Source organism: Macrosteles quadrilineatus, unplaced genomic scaffold, assembly GCF_028750875.1.
Source record: "Macrosteles quadrilineatus isolate MER2022 unplaced genomic scaffold, UCM_ALF_1.0 Scaffold_4__1_contigs__length_99947679, whole genome shotgun sequence".
Lineage (NCBI taxonomy): Eukaryota > Metazoa > Arthropoda > Insecta > Hemiptera > Cicadellidae > Macrosteles > Macrosteles quadrilineatus.
In genome coordinates this window covers 35,545,234-35,572,749 of record NW_026542597.1, presented here as the reverse complement: position 1 = coordinate 35,572,749, position 27,516 = coordinate 35,545,234, and the positions used below count along the sequence as shown (strand labels likewise).

Genomic DNA, 27,516 nt, shown 5'->3' with positions numbered 1-27,516 from the left:
TTTCACTAGTAATTATAAAACATTGGTTTAGTAGTGTGCGAAAGGTAATATATTCCTAGCTAAATCAAAATTTTAAAAAATAGCTAACTAAATCTTCTATTAATCTCGTATAGGGCAAGTTTCATTATTAAACTAATGTATTATTGTAATTATAATACATGTATGTTATGTATAGTTGAATTTCTTCTTACAATTTATAAAAATTACAATAAAACGTAGCATTAAAGATTGTATCAACCATTTCAAGGAGAGAGTGCAAAATCAATTTTAAAAACTCAGATTGTATCTGAATTGTATAATCCGTCTGAACTGTCACGAAAAGAACGATGCGGACGGTAAATTAAAAACAAGAAACAAATACAATTTTAAAGGCATTTCTCATGTCAGTTGTACTAAGAGACTGAGATTTAAAGAAGCCTGAATGTTTTCTTTAATAAGATCCCATCAAATATGCCTCTTAATATTGCTTATAAAGTCATGTGTAATAATGTATGTTCAATTAAAAATTGTTTATGTATTACAATTTTTTAATATAACTTTTTACATGACCTACAAACGGCTTACCGTTTTTTTTATGTTTATTATATGTTTTAGTCGTTGATAATTTTTAATTCTTCCAACAAAGTTTGTAAAGGTAGAAAATGAATTTTAATCTTTTGTAAATAATAACGGAGTTGTGATAATGATTCACTATTCATCCAACTGATGCATACACAATGATTTTTCTGTTCAACGCAATTCATCGTTATATTTACGCTTTTACAATAAATGGGTTAAAAACACTGTTCCTTTCCAACGAGATTTGTTTGAACCGATTATACTTACCACTAGTGGATGGTGTAATTAAACATAACATTATACTAATACAATATGATCCTACTTTGGAAAAAATGACATAAAGCTTAAATTTATTTAAGTTTGTAGATAAACCATTAGGAGTGTAAGATAAAATATATGTTTTATAAAATTATGTAACAAGTTTGGCATTACTTCTTCTGCTGAGAAATATATATGAGTTTTATTCTCTTGGAGAGCTTGAAAATAATTTTAAGTTAGGACTATACGTTTTAAACATTTTATTTTCTTCAAATCAAATACATGTACTCTTTAATATTCCTTTACAGATATTTGAGTAATGTTTAATTCGCAATCTACTCTTGATAATGAAATCAAGAAATATTTCATGTTTATACACAAATAATATGTTTTACAAATTATACCTGAATTCGATCTCAAACCTAATATGCCAAGAAATTTAAAACCGTTTTTGATATGAATTAGTACTAATAATTTGACAAATGCAATAACTAACTATCACAAAACTGTTGTTTTCACAAAAGTAGTTTCTTACCCTGTGTCAATGTTTTGATTTTTGGTTCTTGAAAAATAAATAACCTTTGTCAAAAAGAAACATGTTATGGCCGAAAATGAGGATAGTAATGAGTTCTGGAAGCAATTAATAAAAATAAATAATCGATGACTTATTTGAAGACAGAATGGATGCGGGTCGAACAACTCCCTTATCCATAAACTAACCTGAAACTAACCTAAACTAACCTTCTTTAAATGCAGCTAATCAAGTACATATTAAATTATAAAAGTTGTTGCAAGTACAAAATGAGTTTCTAAACCGTTAAATGTAAAAAGTTTCAGAAGACTGGATTCAGAATGACTATAATTAGTATGGAAGAAGAGTGCGCTGCACGGAGTTACATGTTAATAAAACATAAGGACAAGATTCGCTACTTTTGAACACTGAAACTCAATTCAACACCAGTCAACCTTGATTCAAACTTCACTCTTCTACTTGCTTTGTCTACATGTTACCCATTGTGATGAATTAAGAGGATGTGTATTATTACAACAATCACAAATTTTGCGTACAAGTGTACACAATGTACACAAAACCTTTGTAAATACACAAATATTTATGTTTTGTATGGCAAAAAAACCAAAAACTAACAAACTTCCAGAAAATATTGGTCTATGTAAGCTCAATATTTGTTGAGATTCTATTTCCACTTTGATATTGTATCTAGTGATTAATTATATAAGATTAAGTAGTAACATTCGTTGGAGTAGAAAAATCAAACACTATACACTACAAATTATCAATTGTGTAAATAAAATAAAAATCACTCAAATGATAGCAAGATAGCAAAAGCTCTTATAAAAATAGTGACAAAACGATATATTTTCTACTTTCCAAAAGCAATACAGATTGTCATATCGTTTGTTTTCAAATCGTAAAAGCTCAAAATATCCCTTTACACTATCGCTCTCGAGCTTGCAATATCTTTGTTCTAGATATCATGATACGCATTGAAATATCGATAGATTGTTTGTAATAAATGGTATGTCAATACTCATAAGTTAGCGATTTCGCACTTTAAGATTTTTGTAAATATAACTTTAAACAAAAGTATTTATTAAGATCAAAGATGTTATTAGGAGAAATAAATATGAGTTTCAATCAACATAAGATTATATAGTATACACTTCTCATATAAATAAATTAAAAGTAAATTTTCATTAACTCTTTTTTCATTGATCAAACCTAGAGGGTACTTTGCCAACCTACGATATAAATTTATTATTTATTTGTGTAAGGGAAAATCATAGTTTTTACATCCACGCGATGCATAAAAAATGAGTGGATGTAAACCAGTAGCGTATCCTTGTCAATCTTGTATCTATATATTTTTGTTTAGTTTACAACTAATTATGTCAATGACCCTGCAGCTAATTTGTATAGTCAATTAAGGATTTCTAAAGAACTATTCGCATAATACTATCCATGAATAGATACAATGTCAGTAATGGTCTGCTGAAAGATTAGTGATGGATTACAAACGGATGAACATACTAAGCTTTAGGCATTCATATCATTCAGGTCTGTCAGCAAATCATACACTAGCAGGAGGCCTGACTCAGCTTTGGACCTGATGAATGAAACTCCAGTTGATTAATTAGGTAATCAGTACAATCAGTATAAGAACTTGGGATTTAATTCCTTTACTTTAGTTTAAAATCACTTAATACAATTTAATTTAATATGTATATTTGTATTTTTTCCCTATGTATTTTTTTACTATGTATATTTGGTCTACGATTTCCTCTGTAAGCTGTCTCACCAATTATTTTGAGCTCTTGTCTAAAATCGGACTGGTTTCATATTTACCCACGTTTTTCGTCAGTTGAAAATTATACCATGAATTACGGAGTCTCCTTTCAATTTGGTAAACCTTTACTATCTCTGCAATTTTCCATTAAGGAATTTGTGTACAATAAACTTAAATATAGCCAGAATTGGATTTATAATATTAAAAACGGTACCATGCTAGGTCTGAACTACAGCAAGACTTTTAATAGGTTAAACCTAATATCGTAAAAGCAAAATTTTTAATTAAATTATACTTACGTTTAAAATGAAACAAAAAAAGATACGATTCAAATCTTAACATTTTCGATAAAAAAAATTAAAACCTTTCTACAGTTATATACCATACATTTAGTAAAATATCATTAGTCACTAATTTAGCGAGGGTAGTTGACGTGTAATAATTGAAACAATAATTGTAGTCCTAATTAACCACTAATCACTGGTTAACCGCGCTGCTCATTTGCCCTCAAGGGTCTAATTAGTGGAATTAGATCAAATTATATGTTCCGGTTAACATTGCATACACACGCTAATAAATAGGCAAGCGATAACTCAAAATTTAAATACTTGTCGTTTATTTTGAAACCACTCATAATTAAAAAAATATCAGCAACCCGACACATACTTTCTCCCGTTAGTTTTTAACAATCCTCATCATGAACAAGTGGTAGAAATAACTATGATCTTATGGGTTTTCACGGAATTTTCAATAACTTCGGAACCGTATTTTTACAGCCAATATATTAATATTTAAGATACACATATTTTAGGCCCTATCTAAAAATTATATCTTGATTAAAACCTAAAGAGATTTTAAGAAACACGTTTCGTTTCCTCCTTGTTAATCAAATTTGCGGGGTTCTATACAATCTTCAGGGGGTAAAGCAAATGTTGTATGGTTATGGTATTATTACGACCATAATTTGTGTTATGATTTATTTTATTTGATGGTAATATTTCATTTTTTGATCGTTCCATTTGATTATATTTTCATAGACTTCACTTTTTCAAAGACAGAGGAACCTAATTTGTCATTAAATAATACTCGAACTATTCGTTAAGGACTAAAACTAATTAAATAAGCAGGTTTGTTTAGACTGAAGGAATATGTTTAAAACTCATGTTTTAGTTTTGGATATGAATTCATAATTTTGTTTAGGCTTATATAGTAAGTAAGTAAATATATATTTATAAGTATAGTTAGAACGAATAATACATTCATCAACAAAGTTTGACTTTCGTAAAACTTATAATGATAAAAAATAAAACAGCTTAGAGAGAACTTAATACTAATTAGTTCTCAGATTCTAAGTAACAGGCAAACAAGTTAATTAGTTGGAGAAACAACAAATAATGTAAATAATTTTAAACCTAAACGAATTGGTTTTGTATCACCAATGGTTCTCTGCTTACATTAATTTACCTACAAGTTTTTTCATATTTTATTGGGAAAAGTACTGATAAATTTAAAATAATATTTTTTTATATATATTATTTGTTTATTTAGTCCCGGTACGTTTGTTTTAAAATATAATTATGACATTTACTAGCTTATGGTATTTGATTAGTAACTGGTTAAATGTTTCAATAGTTTTTTTTTTTTTTATAGTTTTTAGAATAGTTATGCAATTCTAATTATTTAATTGTTAGTGTTGTCTTGCTATAAGGCCTAGTTACATTTTTGTAAACTATTTTCTTCCTGCAAACTTATATTTTCTATGTAATTTTTATAGCTCTAGTACTGGTTACCAGTTGCTATAGTAATTGATATTCCTCTATGTACTCACCGTGCCTTTAAAAGAATAAAAGAATAAATTGTTTTAGATGAATTGTTTTAAACATATTTGTAAAATAAATAATTATAATGAATGTTAGCAATATAGTATTTAAAATTGTGTAAGCATAATGTGTAATACATACTTTCCATGAGATCATTGATATCAAATATTTTAGACATATTTTTATTCGTAATTATTAAATCAAAATGACTAATAGTATAAAAGAGAAGAAATATATGGAATCGTCTTCAAATTTATACAAGATTATTGATTAAAATTGCTAGATCTGTGCATAGTAATGTATTGTCTTATCGTCAGAATTTAAAAACCATTAGCTATGTAAGAAATAACAGGAGCAGTTTCATTTGTATGAAAAATTGAAACTATGAAATTTAAAAAGGAGGCTTACCAAATGTATTTCGATTATTTCCGGCGCAGACACACCTTGAATGACTTTTTTAACCTATTTTACCACATGCATGTGTCCATTTTGTTCTATAAATTAATTGATTGACTGAATAGTTGAATGGCATAATTTCTCTGCATCTGATCTCACTATCGACAGTTATCAATCCCACTCATTTCTTGTTGTTCAGACTAAGTCCAAACACTAACATGCCAGGTGTCTACCAGTCACCGGAAATATCTTTTTTCAATGTGAACATGTTCAAGTAATGTTCTAACTAGGATACAGATTATAGAAGTTTATTAACTAAAAAGTAAATATTTTCCAAAAGTCAAAATTGTAGTGCACACCTTGAATGAATGAATGTTTTTACATTTTTACGTGATATTATTTATTTAATTATAGGCCCACAGTTAAAATGTTTTGTAACAAATACAAATTTTATAAATTTGCGAAAATAACAATGTAGAGAGATGCTTTACATTTAAAGAGGTAGCTATTAATAGAAGGAGGTAAATATTTTTAAGTAATCTTAATTTATTTTATTCAAAAGAAACAATTTATTCGGAAATTAAAAGGCTCTTAGCTATACTAGTTTTTGTATACTATGTTTGGTCATAAAAAACGTATATCCTTTTTATATCTGAGGGCTTTAAACATTTAAACTAACTTTAACTTTTAAAGAAATAATTATACTCTAAACAAATATTTTATTCAAAATTTAGATGAACCACTTATGTATTTATAATAGTCATTATAGTTCGGCCGCCTAGAAAGCGACCTCCTCCATCATTGGTTTAGCATTAGCGCGCAGGTCGTTTTCTAAGCGGCCGAACTATAGTTAATATATTAGTAGTATACAGTATAAATAATTAGCGAATTAATAATTGAAAAAATCTGTGTTAAAAATTGTGTTAAAATGTATGGGTTTTATATCTCCTATCAAAGCCTCGCCTTCAGAATAAGAAAAATGCATGTATTAAAAAGCTAATCGGATACTGTCTTAAACAGTAAAAGGCTTTTTAAAGCCCACAAAAAATTCAATTTTCGGTCATGCAATCGACTGCAGACATACATGTAAAGCATATTTTGATGGAATCCTGGGTATTTATTATTTAATTTATATTTGAAGACATTTTACAACGATTCTACGCATATATTTTCAGGTGATAGTAACATGTTCAATATAATCTCCTGTAGGCACCTCACAAATATGTAATACGCTTACCCTACATTCGCTACGGACATCACGTTCTATTTAGATAACGTAATCTCCTTACCTCCTCCTGACGGCTTTAAAAATAAACTCTTCTATCACGGGTCTTATATTTCTGAACGTTACACCTAAATATTATGGTTATTCGAAAAAAATACACGATTTGTAAGTATACCTTTACTTCCATGAAGTGAAATGTAAACTTCGGGTTACATTTCAGGATTGTAAAAGCTTTTGGATTATCCATTGAAGAATATTTGTAATTTTTTCAGATTCAACTCTGCATAGTTTGGTAGGTTTTTAGTGTTTTATTTCTGACTATTCTTACAGAAACAACATTAAAAGATTATACAATCAGTATACTAGGTTAACATAAATTTTAAAGTATGTGATCATAAATACTTCAGACAACATTTAATAAACAATAAATAAAATCGAATTAAATAATTTCTGCTTTAAATGGGGACACAAACCACTATTAAAGCTAATGGTTTACTTAGATACCGTCGAAATACCTTGAGAAAAAATTGTACATTACAACTATATTATTAAGTCCGAGGGAAAATTTTGTTAAAATGTTAAAACCCAGAAAAAAGTTAAACTATGAATAAAATGTAATGGAATAGTACCTTATTTGAATGGTGTCTTAAATTAATATGAAAGCTAATCGATTAATCAAGTACGTCGAAGTAAATTAAATACGATGAGAAACACTTATGGTCAATTTGACCACATTACAACTATAGGTCTTTGGTAAAATATCAGTGAGACCCGATTATGTTTAAATAATTATTTTAGAAGTTGGTTTTTACTTCTAAAATACCTAAAGATTAATTTGAAAACAAATAATTCATACGCAATTAATAATATAATAAACGAAACCAAAGATAATAATTGAAGCTTTACCCAGTAATTACATTAAAAGTTGTTTTAATACGTTCCACATATAGAAGGGTGGAGTAAGTAGACTTTAGTGAATTGACATTTGAAGGCGGTGCTTACGTCACGTGACCTTCAGACACAAGCCAGACATGTTGTAACCTGTTAGAGTCTCCTCTTTGTACTGGTGAAGTATTTTATTTGTACATAAACCACCACCATATACTATCCAGGGTCACCTTTATCAAACCACTTTAAATTAGGCTACGTTTGTTTTCATAAGTTGTTTTCACTAAGTTTCTTTGGCAGTTACTGTTATGTATCTTGCCATAACTATTATAATTATACATTGGGAAATGGGAGCTTTGAGATAAGATGCTTAGTCATTGGAGGCTAACATGAAAGAGACTTTATTCCTGTTGTCTATGCTAGGACAAGTAGTGTAGGCTATTCATGACATAGAGTACAATAACCTAAGACAAAATACAAATGTGTATATATAACAGTTACAGCTTGTAGCTCTAACCCGGGACCGTTTTATTCATTAATTCAGCTTAGGCCTGTAGGGTCCATTCCCACATACCTTAATCCTAATGGCAGGATTGATGATTGACTTCGGCCAATCACATCAGCCGTAATCAGGTATAATCAGTGACTGCATCTGATATTTACACACTTGACACGGTAAAATATTTCGAAAAAATCACGTAATTGCGTACAAATGCTACAACATAAAAACCTTACCTTATGATTATTCTGTTGTAACAAATCTGAGCAAAGTGGAGTTTTTTTTACACAATAAATATCATTTCTGTGCCTGTATTTGACTAAAAACTAAATAATGTAGTTTTATGTAACCGTAATTATAATTGAACCATGTTAAATATTATCATTTGATTGAGGAAAATCGAGTTTGTGCCATGTAAATTACAGCGCGAATTCCAATACAAATATTGATAGCCAATATCATCAATCTTTGCTCTAATGTTTGAGTTGACCAATCACAAACGGCTAAAATTAGCCATTCGGTGTAAATAGCGGAACTCTGAACACGTTTCCACACTGACCAAACCATACAAATATCCCAACTACATTTCATTATAATAAAAAAATATGAACATCTTAAATTTGTATAATATTGATGTAAGAAGAAGAAATTAAAGTGTTTTCATGTTGTGCAGTTATTTTCATCTTTCATAGACTGATCAGGTTCGTGGAAGGTAGTTCATGAAGTGAAAAAATATTGTTTGATTGAGAAATGTTTATTAAATGTGGACTTGTATTTTATGTGGAAGTGTTTCATCTAAAACTTGAGGCTAGTACATATTTTGTTTGAATTCTTGGCCAACAATTTCTACATATAGTTTCTGTATTACTAATTGGACTAAAACTGATTGTTAATATTTAATAATATTCTGGTTTGGGCCTTACATCGCAAAATAAATACAATACATACTTATTTACGTCATTGGTATATTGGTATCTTCAAGTACAATAAAACCTAAATTCTAAAAATGTAAATCAAAAGCTATTTTACTAACGGAGGATCAGAACGCCTTTTTCACTTTAAGATAAACACAAAATAAGTTTTTTTTTTTAGACCAATCTTATCCGTACCGTAAAAACAACCCTAGCTTTCTATTAGTTACTGCAATAAGCTAATCAATTAACATTTTGTAGTATATGTTCTAAAAGGGTTGAACCTTACCTTGCAGTAATGAACCGATTTTTCAGTCCCTGAAACAAATAAAATGTATTAAAACAAATTATTATCTTGATGGGGATGTTTCGAAGTATTACAAATTAAATTAATATACTGTATTTTCCCCCCTTTGGAATAGCATTTCCTTGTTAAAGATATATTATTTACATAAACTTAACATTTCTTGAAAGAATTTGAGATAACATAAGCTTTTAAATGCTTATTGATTGATGTTGGTGCTGAAGGTGATTCTGGATTAGAAGCAATTGTTATGGACTAAGAATGGGTTGAATTGGGTTGTTGATATGCACCATGTTAATAATAACATAAGGCTAAGTTTGCTACATCTTAAGACAGAAACTTAATTTATTGTCAGTCAACCTTCACTGCAAACTTCACTCGTAGTCGGAATGTATTCATTGTATTCAATGTATTCATTGTGGTAACGTATTCATTGTGGTAACGCATTCATTGTGGTAACGCATTCATTGTGGTAACGTATTCATTGTGGTAACGTATTATTGTGGTAACGTATTCATTGTGGTAACATATTCGTATTCGATGCGTGTTAGTGAATACGACAATAATTGTTACAAACAAACTGTATGGTTATATAAACTTGCCACATGTACTAACTAGATCTATTATAACTGTTGCAATAACAATATATGTTTGTTTCTAACGACATAGCACATGTTAAATATAAAATCCTTCTTATAATCTATATGCTTGATAGAATAAGAATTTATCTGTAACATTTCTTTTCCAGCGGTTCTACTGAACCGATGTTTACGATTAAGTTTCATTTGATTCAAGCTTATGATATTGCACAGGGACGAATGATAATTAATAATGCAATTTACTTCAGGGCTTCGCCCCCCAAACTTTAATTTATTTCTAGAACGCGCTTTCAAATGTTCAGTGCTGCTGACCAACATTCTTTATAACAGTTGTACTTGGGTCCCTAGTATATTTTATTATTTTGAATAATTGCAGTTTATACGGGTCTAGAAATTTGTATAACTATATAAACCTGTGGTCATTGTTATGTTTAGAGATTGATTACTATGTCTCTTAGAGGGTCACTAGAAAATTGAAAAGGTGTCCCTAGTAATGTTAAAATGGAGCTAAATAAGGTTAACTACAATAGCAAAGTTCAATGTTTATTATTTAATTGATTAGAAGACATTTTTAATGTTTTAAATATTGTTTAATAATTACGATAAGAAAAGTTTTTAAGAACCGTAAATAAATTAAATTATTTACATATTGAGTGTGGAAAATATTACTTTGGCGTGGTAGTTATTTGTACTAACAAAATGGAATGATATATTGTTATGCTCACGAACCATTTTATTCCAGATAATGATCATACAAATTTAAATTCATAAGAACACAAAAAATATTATTGGACTACTTTAGCAATGTAGTGCCAAACGTGCATCGAAAAAAGATAAATAAAGCAATATATTTTACTTATGAGACAAAGGCAATACAACAGACTGTCACCTAGTTTGTTGTCAAGCCGTAATAGCTGTAATATATAACTTTTTACCTCTACTATATCACCTTTAAATGTGCCTGTTATACTTGTAATAGATAATTATTTATAAACCTACCTAAAAGGAAATATAGCCAAGATAAAAAAAAATACATTTTCTTCATGGATCTCGAGTAAATTTCTTTTGCTATTGTGTTTTTGCATGCCGTTGGCGTTTTTTACGATTCCGTTTTTCAGTAACAGCGTCAGTTATTCCTTAAGGAAAATCCCCACAACACATTCAACAGGGACAGTGGAAGCCCCCAACGAGGTCGAATGTGAATCGTTTATAGAGGTCAGGATATAAATCAATGGACCCTCATGACATTGGTCTAATGCCTCCTTTTCAACGGGTGTGACATTTTTTTAAATGTGAAAACATTTTTTTATGTCTGACGGAAGCAGAATAGATTCCATTTTAACTTAGAACAAAGTTAAAATAAAAATTTAATAAAATAAAATAAAAAAACGGACAGCAACTTAGAAGAGTTTGGAAGACCTATATTAGAACTAAAGAGGTATTAGGAAACAAAATATAATAATAATCACATGGTTGGCTAGTAGTTAGTTATTTTAGAAAACATGTAAGATATTGAAATCAGGTAGTTAGTAGTGTTGAGATGAGAGATTAAATAGTACACGACAATGTACTGAACACAATTTATTATGTTTTTTAAAACATACTTTAAATAGAAACCTAATCTAAAATTGTTGTTAACTGTATTGGAAGTCTCATACACTACATACGATTTACCAAATTAACATCAAAATGGAAAAATAGCAAAATCATATTTCAGTAAAGAAAAAAATAACTACCGGTAATGCTTAAAACCGTACATTTTTTAAACGTAGGTCCAAAAACATTGCCAGAGTATGTCCAAAAAGACATGTAATGTTTTCAAATATATCTGTTCAATTTTGTATGAAAGATATATTTTCCTTCCATTTTGAAAAGACTGATGAATATCATACAAAGTATGAGAAATTTTACAAAAACATTAATCATCAAACACTACATGCTCAGTTTATGATGAGAAAGTTTTTAATAAGGACTAAAAATCAAACTACAAACGTTTAACGAAACCATATAGGTAAGGGTGATTGAAACTTAATAATTTGAATTGTATGACCGAACCACTAAGATTAATATAGTATCAGATGAATCCATACGTTTTCCTTTTATAGTTTTAAAACATTTTATTTTATAACAACAATAAGTTCACGTCCAAACCCACAAATACACTAATTGATTTAGGATTGTTCTAATAAGTCAAAGACAAAATAATTTTAAAATAAAAAATATTTGAAATCACTATTCCTTACTCTTATAGTGCAAACCTCTACATGCTCTTACATGCCGTTACATACTCTATTTACACATAATTCCACAACTACTCTCCCTGTAAATACCTAAATACTCAAACATCCATAGATTCTTTGCAATTAAAACCCAGTTTGGCAAATAACACAGTAATTAAACCCGGGAGGATACCGTTGAGTGACGTATGTTTTAATCAAACCCAGTCAATACAAAGCGAGACTTCAAAGTTAACAAACACACGTCGTGTTTATTTGATCGCTTCGTCAAAGTAGAAATTCAATGTATCGTTGTTAAGCTAAGAATACAGAATTTTATTCTTCTTGTGTGTTCAGCTCCTGTCTTAAAATATGTTGTATTAACTATTGACTGTCCATGTGTTGACAATTTATTGCCAATTGGAGTTTGTTATTTATAAGAAGAAAGTAAGTGAGGTACCGGTAGGAGGTAAAATAATGAACTCCGTATATCTTTTGGTGCAAGGAATACTTAAATACAGAAATTTTTCATGCTCGAGAACTTTTTTTCTGGTTAGGTAACCCTATAGCTAAAAATTGAATTCAAACTACTGGACAACGGACTTGGCACATAACCCAAGACCATTGTTGATTGTTGTATTGAACCTCGGATTCCAGCATAGAACTCCTGCGCTCTTATCATTAGACCAGTCATTCTCTAGTTGTTGGGTCAACAAAACTAGGAGTTGATTGTATAAATAAGTTTGTTGGTACTATTTTATTATATCGATTGACTTCAATGACTCCTAAAATGCCATTTTCATACGTTAACTAAAAATAAACGTATCCATTTGGCTGAATAATACTTAATGCCAAATAGTTTGTTGCAACATGTACGCTTGAAAGTACAAGTATCACCAAAGTATTTTTTCCATTAACCAAAAGTCCGCACAGCCGTGAATTAAAAAAAAACAAGCTGAATAAACTATTCACTATGATATGAATTAACAACCTTGCCGGCAACAATTACAACCCAAAGCCGTGTTTATTTTTAACATAAAGAAAATAGAAATCGAACCATTAATAACAAAATGGCAGCTAAAAATGATTGAGACAATGGTTATTTAAAGTAGTTTTGAGCTGCCATTTTGTTACTAATGGTCCGATTTCTATTTTCTTTATGTTAATTTTTATGTTTTGTCAAGACCTACAAAATGATACCAAACTCGACTATACTTGCTGTTTGAAAATTTTGAGCTACCCCCAACCCCCGCCACCCCTAAGGGCAAAATTTTCAAAACTGACCATAATTATTGTAGCCCTTTATATCCAAACAAGTTGCCGCAAACCGATTTCAAATATCTCAAATAGTCAAAAAGTTAAAGAGGGTGCAAGTTAATTTGTTTGCCACGCTCATGGTTATTTGGATTTGAAACGTTTTAGGGCACCATTTTGTTATTAGTTGGCCGATTTTGGTTTTATTTATGTCAATGTTTATGTTTCGTCAAGACCTGTAAAGTGATACTAAACTCGACTATACTTGTAATTTGAAAATTTTGAGCTACCCCCTACCCCCGCTACCCCTAAGGGCAATATTTTTAAAATTGACCATAATTATTGTAACCCCTCATATCTAAGAGGGTTGCCGCAAACTGATTTCAAATATCTCAATTGGTTGAAAAGTGTAAGCTACTTTTCAGCCACCCTGTATAAGTGATTTTAGCGTTGTTTGGAAAGTGGACTTTTATTAAGAATGAATCAAATGTCTTAGTTTTTTATATTTGGATGGACTCAATTCTACTAAAAGCTGTACCTACTGTAAACTGATTACAAAATTATCTTTAATCGATATTTTTATCACTAAATGTTAATTATATCACCCAATGACTGCTATTGGGTCACAGGGGGATGAGCATTCTAATGTATAGGAGTCTAGGTATTCATAATTCATGCTATTCAGGTCTGTCAGCAGTAACTCATACAACAGGAGAGCTGACACAGCTTGAGACCTGGTGAAACAAGTTAGATTAATTACGTAGGAAGATAGTATGATGCATGGACTACGATTTGCTTCGTAAGCTGACTCATTACGTAATGGACTATTCAGTAAATGGAATACTGAATGTTACTTTCAATGAATTTTTTTAATTTTTTCTCTTACTTGGAGTTACTTTCTTTTGTGAGCTACTAAATTATAAAGGTAATCATGCATTACTATATCGCTAAAAAGGTTAAATATAAAAAAATTCACCTTCTTTTAGTTACCAAAATTGTTTTAATTGATGTAATTGGACTTTATCTATAAACATGTAGGCCTGAGGAAAATAGTTACAATAGTAATAAATTGATGACGTCAATGGGATTTTGAAAAACAAGATTTGAACAAAATTTTAGAAATAAGTGGTCTTAACTACCCTAATTCTGCCTTTGTTTAATCTTCTAAATACGGTTTACCAAAATATTCTTTCAGATTAAAATTGTTACTAGAAAGTTATGATAGATAATGTATTTGTAGGGAAAACTTGAATACTATACAATTTTATTTTACAATCTATATATTTATTAAATTTCTAAAAAATTTTTGTTATTAGGATTATATTATTGTTTATTTTCACTACGTTAGACAATAGGTTCTGTAGAATATTAAATGGTCAAAACTTTGTTAATTAAAACAATCTGTTCCTTTGCATTAACTAATTCACAAAACAAGTAAAAACTATGTAAAGATCAAATGGCTACAACGATTTCTGTTGTACTCGACCATAACGCAATGCAGTAGTTTGTATTGTATGGTTTAATGCAGTTGTAACATCTCCAAGTAGAACGTTAAGCTCACAGCTATTGTAGTGTTACCAACAGGGAGGCCATTTGGCTTCATTTACTGTGATTGTGTTAACACCTTTATGCCGCAGGGACGTAATGAAATTGTTTAATTTACTTAACTATCTAACAGTGCATATGATATTCAAAGTGAAACAAACATAAAAGAATGTTGTTGTTTCATAATGTTCACTATTTGTAACCTAAATATTGGACAAGTAGGAAAATAAAATATACAATCACGCTTAGCAATAGCATAACTGGATTATTGCTATATTAGCAATTATCATGATCTAGAACAAATTCTAAATATTATTTATCACTTTTCATAGAATTAGTATTCACATAAAATATGAGGTTATCCATCAAATGTAACAAAGATTGTCATTACTTTTTTAAAATTCTCATTCATCATTAATAGAACAATTAAGGGACAAGGTTTCATAATGCCATGTTAAAAACTATTAGTCACAGTAAAAGTATTCAAATTCACGAGTTAGTTTAAAAAATAAAATATAAAAAAAACATAATAGTGTGAATATATAGTATATTGTGAGCGTAGTCTCCTTCTTAAACAAAGGGAATTATATCCTTTGAGATGCCTTGGATAGGTTTGTTACTTACTTTAATTATCATCCTAGATGCAATGGTTGATATCTCGATGAAAAAGAATGGTTGGGTCCAGTTTTGACTGTGAAAACCGACGCACTTTTTAGCTTAGGACCTGCGACATACTTGTAGATTAATCGAGAACTTTTTCTTTCCAACAATTATACATGGGACGCAACTGCGAATTCCTAATTAAATTAATGGCGAAGTGCTACTACAGTATACCAGTTAGACTAAACGATCTCATGGCAGCTGTTATTTCCACGTACAACTTGCATCAAATTACACGGAAACTAATTAAGCTGTGAATAGAGAGGAACAGATGTAGTTTCGGCAGCTACATGTATAACGATTAAAGCTAATTTGGTTTCCTGAATTATTTTTATCATACTAATTTTTGCATGATCCAGATATCTTAGTGTTAACGAAAAGCACATGTATATTTGAATGCTTGATTAAATTTTAACTATTTTACAAAAAGGTAAAATATTTATTAATTTTAAAGAGTTTAATTAGCATTACTCTTGAGGTGGACGATAAGCTTAATGAAACCTATTTTCATGTAGTTGGGTGATGAAGTAACAAGAACAATTGATTACAATAATCACTTATTTTGTTTTAAAAAATGGAAATTTTTAACCAAATTGTGTATTTACAAGCTTAAGGATTTTTATTTAGAATTTGTAAAGAAATTCTAAAGAATCGTTAGTTGAAGTCTGTCATTAAAAATTTATTTTGAGAGTTAATTTACAATATTTTCTAAAAATTGCCAAATGTTAAGTAAATTGGTTACCAATTATACAGGGTTTTCATAAAATAATGGTGGGGTATTTATTAACTGTCTGTAAAATATTATGAGACAAATTAAATATTTAATATTGATACCCCTGCACCCGGTAGCTCAAAAAGTTTTGTTTACATTTATTGAAACAGCTTTGTCGATTGTTGTGCTAATCGAAAACCTATGCTTTCTTTTAAATAAACTTCAAGTTATATTTTCTTTTCAAAAATGTTTTCTGTCAGGAAAAGGCTAAGTGTGTAACTAAGTGAAAAAAGTCAATGACTCTAGTATTACGGCCATTTCGGATATCAAAAACATATTTATTATATTTATTAAAAACATGTTTATTTAAAAAAAAAACCTCGAAATCTAGCCCATCTACTAGAAAGAACCAGATATGCAATCTCCATTGTAACTGAAATTGTAAACTGAAGAGAAATTTGCACGTGTGGGCTGAAATAGATCATCGTCTGGACGTCTGTAGAGCAAGAAATGGTTGTCATGTTGAATCTTATCAGTTATGTACAAAATCTTTTTAATGCTAGGAATTCAACAAAATAAATAGTTTTTTGTATCTTTTCTAGTTTTCTTTTTATTTCATAACCAAGCCCCACTATTATTTTATTATTTTGTGTGTATAATGAATATATGTACCATCTTAATAATTTTCAAATGTAGCACCTACGCCCAACGGATATGTTTTTAATTACAACAACAACATTCTAGATTAATTCATTGACTTGTTAATGGTGTTTGTGAAGCACTCCTATGACGCATGTTAATGTGTACGCGAGGAAATAAATCTGACCTCTAATCATTGTATAAAAATATGTGTTTTACTATAACATTTTAATACCAAATGAATACATAGTTGAATAAACTAAATTCCAAAGAAACACATTTCAATGAATATATTTCCGAGAAAAAAAATTATAACAAGACCAGACATTGTATTCTGATTTGTGCAACTCGAGTGAAAAGTGAGCAATTGCCTCACTCGAGAGAAAGAGGAATGGTTTCTCGAGTGAGGCAATTGCACTTTGCACTCGAGTTGCACATTATATTTTTCCTACAGTTACCATTAAACAAATAAATTGGTAAAGAAACGTAATATATTTGAACTTTTAATATGACATTTAATGTGATGACTAATACAACAGTACAACAGCTGACCAGCTGATTTACAGCCAGTGCTGCCAACGTATTTCGCGCGCATACGACGTTGCCTGCATGTTACGCGCTCACTATTTCGTGCCTTCACGTTGCAAATCTGGAGTGAGACAATGTTAACATTGTCTCACTGATGAGCGAATTGGCCACTTTGCTTTCTCAAGTCAGTGAGAGAACATGTACATTGTTAGGTAACTGTAGGAAAAATATATTGTTAACTCTACTTGCCATAAAGTTATAATCATAAAGTGTTTCGGATGAAGGGACAATTAACGTCGGCTTAATGACAACACAGAGAATGTCCATTAACATGACAACATACATCATATAGACCAATGACATGTTAATCCTAGTCTAAGTCCCTCATGTCATGCCAAATCCCTGACCACAGCCGTCAGTTGATAATCATACATTTATTATATATTCACCGTTTGGATGATGAACAAGAAACATTAATTTGGCCTTGTCTGTTTATTTATCTATAAAACTAGTTTTTTTGTGATGAAATAAAAAATATGAACATGAGAATTAATTTTTACTCTTACTAGTAATTGCCGATAAATTGGTTAAGGTCGTAGTAAATATAGTATACAACAATGACGTCAACGTTATTTATTCTAAAATGTACAAAACAAGTCTTGCTGATAAACCTTTCCAAATAAAAGCAATTGGTCGTAATTTATTATTGTTATTGAATAATGTCAAAATGTTTTAATTTTGCGGTCTTGGGGAGATCAATGTAGAAACTTTGGAAGCTTACTGGAAGAAATGTAATGTAAAAAAAATAGGTGATGGCGTAGAGAATATTCAGGTTGAAAATACACACTGAATATTTTTCAATCAAACGATAAATATTTAAGTTATAATACTGTCGTCTGTTGATAAAAAATGTTAATAAATATACCAAAATTAGTCGAGGTACGTTTTCGGATGGACCAATTTATCATGGGAAAGATGAGAGCAAGCTGTGATAAAACAGGGAAACTTGGGGAGTTATCACGAGTCCGTAATCAATATTGAAAACTATTGTGGATATTTATCTGATAAAAAGATAGGGAATTTGTCAGGAATTATTAAGGAAATAGAAATTAACAATTTACTTAACATTTTTTTAAATTTAAAAATTTCTACCAAAATATAAAATCTGAAAATTTGTATTCGTTTATTCACATGTTATTGTTTTTTTATGTTAGTCCATAGTTTGCTTGTTTGATACTGAAAATGCTCAATCCAGGGCCTTTTTTATCGATGTACTAAATCCTTAATAAATTAAAGTTTGCCAAAAGCAGATCAACATTAAATGGTAAAATGACCAGGTCAGTATAGAGAAGATACCTTAACAGAAACCTTTCAAAATCTCAATGCGATTTTATGATGGTAAAACTTAGCGTACTCAAAACTCTAAACTTTGAAAATACGTGAGTATTTTTACTTTAAGGAAATCAATCTTCGTATCGGATTTGAAAAATGTTGGGTATACAAAACATTTCTTTTGTAAAAAGATGAGGATAATTTAATTTTAAGATGTTATTCGTACCCGAATATAATTAGATAAGGCATATGCACTAGATTTATTTATAACATATTCACAGTGAGTACTTGACTCTATTTGTGTTTATATCTTATCTGTAACAGGTAGTTTTGCAACTTGCTATTACACTCAAAAGCGTACATGTATGCTATCTTGTTACAACATGATAAACAATATAATTTCCTAGAATGTCTGTACACAAAGAAAATCAATATAAGATATTCAAGGGGTAGTTATTAATAAAGCAGGTGTCAAGAATATCACTGCCACCCGTGGATTTTGCAGTTTTACCTTTGCTAAAATTAATAACTATTTTTAACTCTTAAGTTATTTGTAACTCTAATGACTACATTGTTACTAAAACAACTAAATTTAATCGTTGGAAAATTATATTCATTACACTTCAATTTGATATAATTTTATATTGCATTCGTTTGTTAACGAGTTATATATATATATATATATATATATATATATATTGAATTGTGGTTATGGAATTATTAATATTATTTACTTTGCACTACTTTGAGCTCTGAGTGCAAATGCAATTATAATTTTAACATAAACAATCGTGAACCATAGAAGGAAACAATGACTCTCAAAGTTAATAATGGGCGTGGGAATGATCTTTTAAGATACACACCTCTAACTACAATAAAATCTTCAAAAATTAATGCATCCAACTACAACTGTTAAAACATACAAAACATATTTTGACACTCTAAATCAATAATGAATTTAAAAACAAACATCCATACAGATACAAAACTAACCTCTTCAACCCATTTCTTATTGTGGACACATGCCTCATTATAAATTCTATGTTACATCAAAAAATATATTAAGACCTATAAAACATCAAATTGATAACTAGGGCACAGTTTCGTTGCAAGAGCGGGAAATTTTCACGTCCGTGGCGTAAAAACGTGGAACGGCACTGACATGCAACAGGTAGTTGTAACGGACAGGCGCACTCGCACGCGCACCCACCCTCACGAGCGCACACGCCTCTATTGTATTGATTACACTTTACAGTTTCAAGAGTATAGTAATTATGATAAAAAAAATTACAATATTTAACTGAAATTAAATTTTAAGTTTGAACAATGAATTTAATCTTGCAAAACTAAATGAAAATAAATATAAACGTATGTTTGATTTTGAGTGTGCTTTTATAGTTTACAAATTACATTGTATCTACTGTATTGTACCGGCAAAGTAAACCACATTATAGTACATAATGCAGGTATTTTATACAATATAGGAATCCTATATATAATGTGGACATTCTATAAAATGACTAGAAATTCTATACATTGCATTCAAAATCAATCAATATATGTATACACTCGAAATATTATAAATACTCTACTTTAGGTGTTTCGTTTATCCAACTGGCCTCAAAATATATAATTTTTATATAACGATGTTTTTCTTAAATTTTATATTTTTCAGCTACAGAGCAACCTTTGCAAGGTAAAAGAGTTTTGTATAGTTCGTTTTGCCTTGGAGAAAAGGTTGAACCATGTTAAAACGCGCAATACCTAAACTTCTTGTTTGAAACAAATCGAATTGTGTTACCAAATTCTTTTTTTTACTTAGTCTTAGCTTAGACCGGTTGATTATGGGCACATAGCAATTTGTTTTATTTTTCCATGTAACGTTTATTATATACAACAAAACTTCGACATTAGATGGATTTTATGGAACAAGATGGACTTGGACTCTTCCTAAAAAAAAGAAACTAAAACGACCACAGTGCAGTTAAATGACAAAAATACATATTTTCGACGTACTCATTTATATTTTAAAATTTACCCATGTAGGTAATATTACTAACACACAATAGTCAAAATCACACCACTAATCCTTGCACATTTCTACACTCATTTCCAGTTTTAACTATAAAAATACCCCCGCCGCAGCAAACCTGCCAACTAAGCGAATTTCCATTTGTCTGCATTGATTTTAAATTAAATCTATTTAAATAACATTAGGTTTAACGAGTACCTAGGTTTGCTGCTACAAGGAAACTACTGTGGGGGTTTTTAGTAAAATATTAATAGCTTAGTGTAAAATAAATAATTTGCCAAGTTTTATCAAAATATATCCATAAACAAGCAAACTACAACAATTTACAATATTCTCCCTAAGAATAACATTGGAATTTTAAATTTATATTTTTTTGAATCTTCTCCGTTACTAATGACCGTGCAAAAACACTTTGATATACTAAATTATTTTTTTTTTTAAGCTCTTTAAAAAGGTCTAGAGAGAAATTGGGAAATTTTGTGTTTTGAGGGTCAAAAATTACCCCATTTTTTACCCCATAAAACCCCACGTAAAACCCCGTTCCCATGGTCCGATCATGCTGGTTCGCGAACTCATCCAAGTTTATCCTGCCTTACACCTTAGATCCAAATTTCATCAAAATCGGACAAAAATTACTCAAGTTATCGCGTTCACGGACGTATATAAATATATAAATATATATATATATATATAATATATAAATATAATATATATATATAATATATAAATATAATATATATATATATATATATATATATATATAAATTTGAACGAATGGTGTTTTTGGCCTCAGGGGACATCAAAATGAAAAAATAAATTGGTCCCGGGCCTAGGTCTTACCGTGCCACCTACGGTAATAGCTACTTCCCTATAGGGAAATTCGCTAATAAAGTTATGCGTTGTGGTAGAATATATTCAGAAACTAATTACTTTCGATGAACTTAAATGCAACAAGTTTGTATAGAACGCAAGCTGTCCTTAAAGCCTCAACTGTAACTTTAACTCTCATTGAGTGGTCGGACCAGAACCCTGATGGCGATTGGACTGACCACTTACCACTATAGTTTGTACATTTATCATCCAAGTTGTATTACTTGTTGAACTTGGTCTTGGTCAACGAAAATATGATTATCGAGATGGATTTGCTCGAAGTGGCCGGTGTTATTACGGTTCATCTCTCAATATTTCTCTGATCAGTCGATGGATTCATGTGTTGTTATAAGTTTAGTGTGGTTCCTTTGTTTATTTTATGAGTAATAATTTATTATGGATAAGAAGCAATGATTCAAACATAAATACACAAGACACTTTTTAAGGAAAAGTGCACAAACAAAATAAATTTGTTGTATTTATTTACCTAAATAAGCTAAATAAGTATGAAGTAGGTCAATAAGGAAGGTAAGGGGAGGTTTATGTGCAAATTCGATACAAGCAATGAAAGCTCAGTTTTAAAGTAATTTAGGACTGCACTTGGTAAAGTTTGAACTTTTGAGTTGCTTTATGTAATCACTTGTATTTACTTGCATTTATTATTTATTGTATTTATTTATTATATTATTTATTTATTATAGTATTTAATTATCATTTATAATTGCATATATTTATTATTTATTGTATTTATATGTATTTATTATTGTATTTATTAACTTGTATTTATTAAGCGTCAATGCCATTTAGTATCATTCGTAATATTATATAACAAATAACAACAAAATGAAACAAACTGGTAAGCAGAACTGATAGCATAATATTACATGCATCTTTTAGTAATAATGAGTCTATAATGTGTGTCGAAAAAATATTTAACATCAACAAACAATGGATAAATTCATACCATAAAGACACAATACCCCCGTCACAGCAAACCTGCAGACTAAGCGAATTTCAACTTGTCTGATTACATTCATACTAAAATATTTCCATAAATAAGACATATTTAATCCCTATTTAAATAACATTAGATTTTACGAGTGCTTAGGTTTGCTGCTACGGGGAAGGTAAAAAGTGTTTTTGACCATACGTCAATAGTATAGGATAAAATAAATAAATTTCCCAAATTTTATCAATATATATCCATAAACAAGTAAACTACAAACAATTCCCATTTTTTCCATAAGAATAACATGGGAATTTTAAATTACACTATTTTTGAATTTTCTCCGTGACCGTTAGGCATACAACAGCGTTTCAATATACTAAATTATTTATTTTTTTAAGCTCTACAAAACCGTTTAGAAAGAAATTGCAAAATTGCTTGTTTTTAGGGTAAAAAAATGAAAAATTAAATCGGTCCCTGGTCCAAGTCGTACCATGAGTACTACGGTGATAGCTTATTCCCTATATGGGAAATTCGGTAAAAACAAACAAGAACTCCTCAAAACCTTTAGGTTGAGATTTAGATTTTACAATAAACACCAAAAGTCAACAAAAAAACCCTTTCTACATTTTTTGCCGTCAATATTCCATTTTAATGCATAGAAGATTTTTTGAGTCATAACGCGTTTCTAATTTATAAATTAGCGTCTCAGACTTTATTAAGATTAGAACAGATTCTTCAGCATATTCATGAAACATTAAAAGGCTTTCCCTTCAAACCATTTGTGATACACTTTAATTAGCACTGGATTAGCTAACAAAAAAAACCCTTAAGAACGCAAAGAAAGCTGTCTCGCAGAACAGATTTTAGTGATCTATTGGAGTGGATGACCATAAACAGAGCTAGATGACGTCATAGACGGTGTATCAGTAACCATGGCAACGCTGGTTGACACTAGAGGTAAGGCATGAGGCATTGTCCCGGGCTGTAATAAAACTTTTTATTTGTCCATACGGTTCTGATTAAGTTATCCACAAAAAAACGTATCCAACATTTAAATAGATGAGGACAGTCTTTGTAAAAATCAACATTTATGAAATGCTGACATTATCTCAAAACAAAGTCAGCTATGGAAATATTGACGTCGTAAAAACCATGTTATAACCGTTATTATTTCAATTTAAAAAGCACGGTTTTTTTGTTTACCTGTTGATGCCCGGTGTAGCTTTAGTAGGCTATAGACTAAAAAATCTATTTCTTCAGCTCGGCCTGTTTCTTAAAAATCCTAAAATTGAGAACAGGAGTTAATGGCCCATTTTTAAATAATCGAAAATGGTACTTCTCAGTTTAAAGAATCTAACTTATTTGAATAGTTTTCCATTTATTCTTGGAACAGTAGCAAGATCTGTTATTAATGGAAAAGCTGAAAATCCAACCGATTACCTCTTGAATACTTTAACACCTCAATTAAAACAAAACTAAAATCAGGGTATAAAAATAGTTCTTAAAGACTGCCTAATAAGATAAAATGGTAAATCTTCTACAGTTTTCCATTTACAATAGATTAGTTTCTTAACTATCGCAAGTAATACTTAGGCAGCTTGAGTTTCTATAAAAAATCTACCTTATAAGCCTTACTCATCAATAACCTTGCTGCAACTGTAATACATCCCAAGATACTGGAAAGCGAACTTTTTTATTAGCAAAATCACACCCTTTCTTAAACAATGAGTGTGATTCATTCACATTCTTATAAGGATATGTGAAGGTTGGGAGTCAGCAATATTACTTGATTACTACCTGATTAGTGATTACTTGATACTATGGTACCTGATTACTATAAATATTATGAAAATTGAAATTCCATCCTAATTTTAATTGTAACCCAACCTAGCCCATCTGGCTTTTCACTATACTTCCGCTAAGAGTGAAAATACTAACCGAAAGTAATAATCTATATATTTAATAAAATAGGGATTTTCTCTTTTAAACCCCTCTTTAAACCGTCCCATTAAACCGATTTCTACGATTGAAGTGTCATTTTAAAGCTTACGATTTTTGTAGAGTGGCGAATGGTAATTAAAAAGGTAATTTTCTTTAGGGCTTCGCCTCCATAACGTTTGATTTTTTGGGTTTGCTTTCAAAGATTCAGTGCTGACTAACTATCTTAATAACGGATCAAATATAAATTTAAATGTGAATATCTGACCTTTTAGTTGAATGTTTAAAACTACGGTTCGATTTTGATAAACAGAGAAAATAGTTCATGAAAATCGATTTTAATAGGTAGTAAAATGCATTGTAGTTGTTAGGCATCTTTATGTATGTAACTGTAACGTGCTTGTGATTAGTAAACCACTCTTCGTGTTTAAGATATAATAGCACAAATTTCATTTATTGTAGTCAGTAGTTTTATCAACATAAAATTGTTATAAAACTGTATCAAACATAGCCTACATTATATTTTTAAAGAGTTGATTTTTTGAATCAAAGGCACATTTGTATTAGTATTTATTGATTTTAGTCTTGTGCACAGGTTCTCTAGTGAGTTTTATTTGAGTACACTATTTAAAAATAAATAAATAAACCAATTTGTAACGTCTCAATGACTTAAATCTGAATTTCATTTAACTGTATATTTTTTTATTTTTATCAAAGTTTTTCAAGGATGGGTTCTTTGCCACGTGACTGATTTTATCCTAACTGCAGAATGTGTGAAATGTGAGATATCATGTTAAGTTATACAGAGCCACTATGTGTAAGTGTTATTTGGTCGCAGCACTCTTAAAATAAGGTGCCAGACAACTACCAAATGTGCGTGTTTATTAAGTGTTAAAGCCGCAGCACCAGCGGTCAGCCGGGGCCTGACAAATGCTTTGTATGTAGTTAAATTGTTTAGTGCCACTACTTTTAAGTGTTAATTCGTAATATGTAATATGTAATGGTATGTGATTTGGAAACTGCTTAGCTCAATTTATTTCTTGAAATAAAAATCCTTTACAGAAATACGTCGTTTTGTAATAAAAACCAGTTATAATGATGAGTATTCATTTCCCCCACAAAGTAACGAATGATTCAACGGTACTTAATGAAGGTGCCATTGAGCGAGGTAACGGCCAATGTAATGGCCCCGTGAGGTTTAACATGGTCTGGAATGTTATGACTACATTATGCTGTTAGTAGTCAGCACAGTAGAGATTGCTTAATGAATACATAAACACAGAGAAGGACTATGTTACTCTATCACTACTAGTTGTAGTTTTATGATGGCATTAATTTAACATGCAATGCATCACAATTAATTGTAGCCAGTAAAAAAAAAAATACTTGGTTCAATTAAAACACCTACACACAGTGCTTATTTGTTTTTATTCACAAAATTTTTTACTGTGTCACACAGAAAGAGAACTAAAGTACTAATGAATACTTAGATTTGCTGCTAAAAATAAGCATGTAAGGGGTAATTTATTTATTTAAAAGATACAGCTTAGTATTAAATTTAAAAAATACTTGCCAAAACCTAACAAAATATATCCATTAACAAGCAGACTACAACAGTTTATTATTTCTGCAAAAGTTAAACATGAACATCAATGTGGTACATACATAGGACATTATATCCATAACAGATAACGGTTTTCTGCCAACTAAAATGGTTTAACTCAACCATTATCGTGTTAAATGACCATGTATGATATATAAAAAATTTTAATTTTTAAAATATAAAACTATATATTCTTTCTTTTATTCTTAGTGGTGAAAGACGTGAGAGTAGAGCTCTATGGGGAATCGCAGGTACACAACCAATAACGTGATCATATGTCTGTCTGTAACTTTGGTCTGCCATGTTCGTGAATAAAATGAGTTAGATGTAGTTCGACTTTTCACTTTGAAGTTTCAAATTATTGTAAACATTTCTGTCGGTAATATAAATTATGTAGCTAAGTTATGGTTATATCACCATACCTTGAATGTTTTAAACATATGTTTCCCCTTTAAACTCAATAGAAGGTAATTTCCTATTTTAAATTCTTGTGAATTTATATTTAACTCTTCAAAAACCTTTGATCTAAATGAGTTTTCTAATATAGCATATGTGTTGTGTTTCTTATTTGGTAATATTTCTTCAATCGTAAGCCTTACATATTTTTTCATTAAAAAAATTAAGCGTACATATACGTGACCAATAAGCGTATTTTAAGTGTAATGACGTAAATTCAATAACACACGTTTATAGTAAACAAAACCGCAATTTAAATATAAAATACTTGTATTTTATGCACTAAACAGAATATTTTGTTGATATGTCATTGAGAAGAAGTCAATAATACTAACTTTACTGTGTGGTTTCACTAGAAAAATTTATATAACGAGCTACCATATTTAAATTCTTTATCAACAATTTTAAAATTGTATTTAAAACTTAAATACAATTATTTACAGTTTGAAATAAAAGGTTATGATAATAACGGTGTAATAATCAAGGTTCCGTATTCATTGCTTTTTATCAACATTAACTCAAATAATTTTTAAATGATTTTTTAAACATAAAGTATTTACTATATTCATCGTTCTTAATGATAAATGTGTGTAGTTATCGATTTATTATAGACCAGTCTTGCACATTAGATGATATTTTACAAGCGAATGACAAAGCCATATCGGTAGCTAATTTGAAGTCTGATTTCCGGACACGGAAAGTAAGTAAGTATTGATTAATTGTTTTTGTACATAAGTAAAAATGTATAAAAAGGATTTGAAAAACTAAGTTTTTAGATTTCGTTTTGTTCCCTTTGATTTCGTAACTTGTCATTTGTCTTCCCAATGTTTAATAAGCTATTGTTATTACAAATTTAATTCAAATATTGCCCCTCGTCTAATTTTTAAAGGAAATTACGTTTATTTACACGCTATAAAATATTATTTCAACGACATAAAATCTTTCTTTTTAAAATGCTGTCCCTTAAAAGCTCGTCAGAAAACAATTTAGCAAATTGACGAAAGTTTAGTCTTGAAAA

The 27,516-nt window shown here is 29.8% G+C and overlaps 1 protein-coding gene across 2 annotated transcripts in view; it reads right to left on the bottom strand.

Annotated features, from left to right (window-relative positions):
- The window catches only part of LOC128992407 (adenylate cyclase type 6), a 197,970-nt gene that overhangs the window by 78,049 nt on the left and 92,405 nt on the right, over nucleotides 1–27,516 (bottom strand). For both annotated transcript variants that reach the window (XM_054415968.1, XM_054415969.1), the window contains exon 5: nucleotides 9,151–9,179. The gene's annotated coding sequence lies outside the window, so the exon portion shown is untranslated. The remainder of the gene's footprint in view (nucleotides 1–9,150; nucleotides 9,180–27,516) is intronic.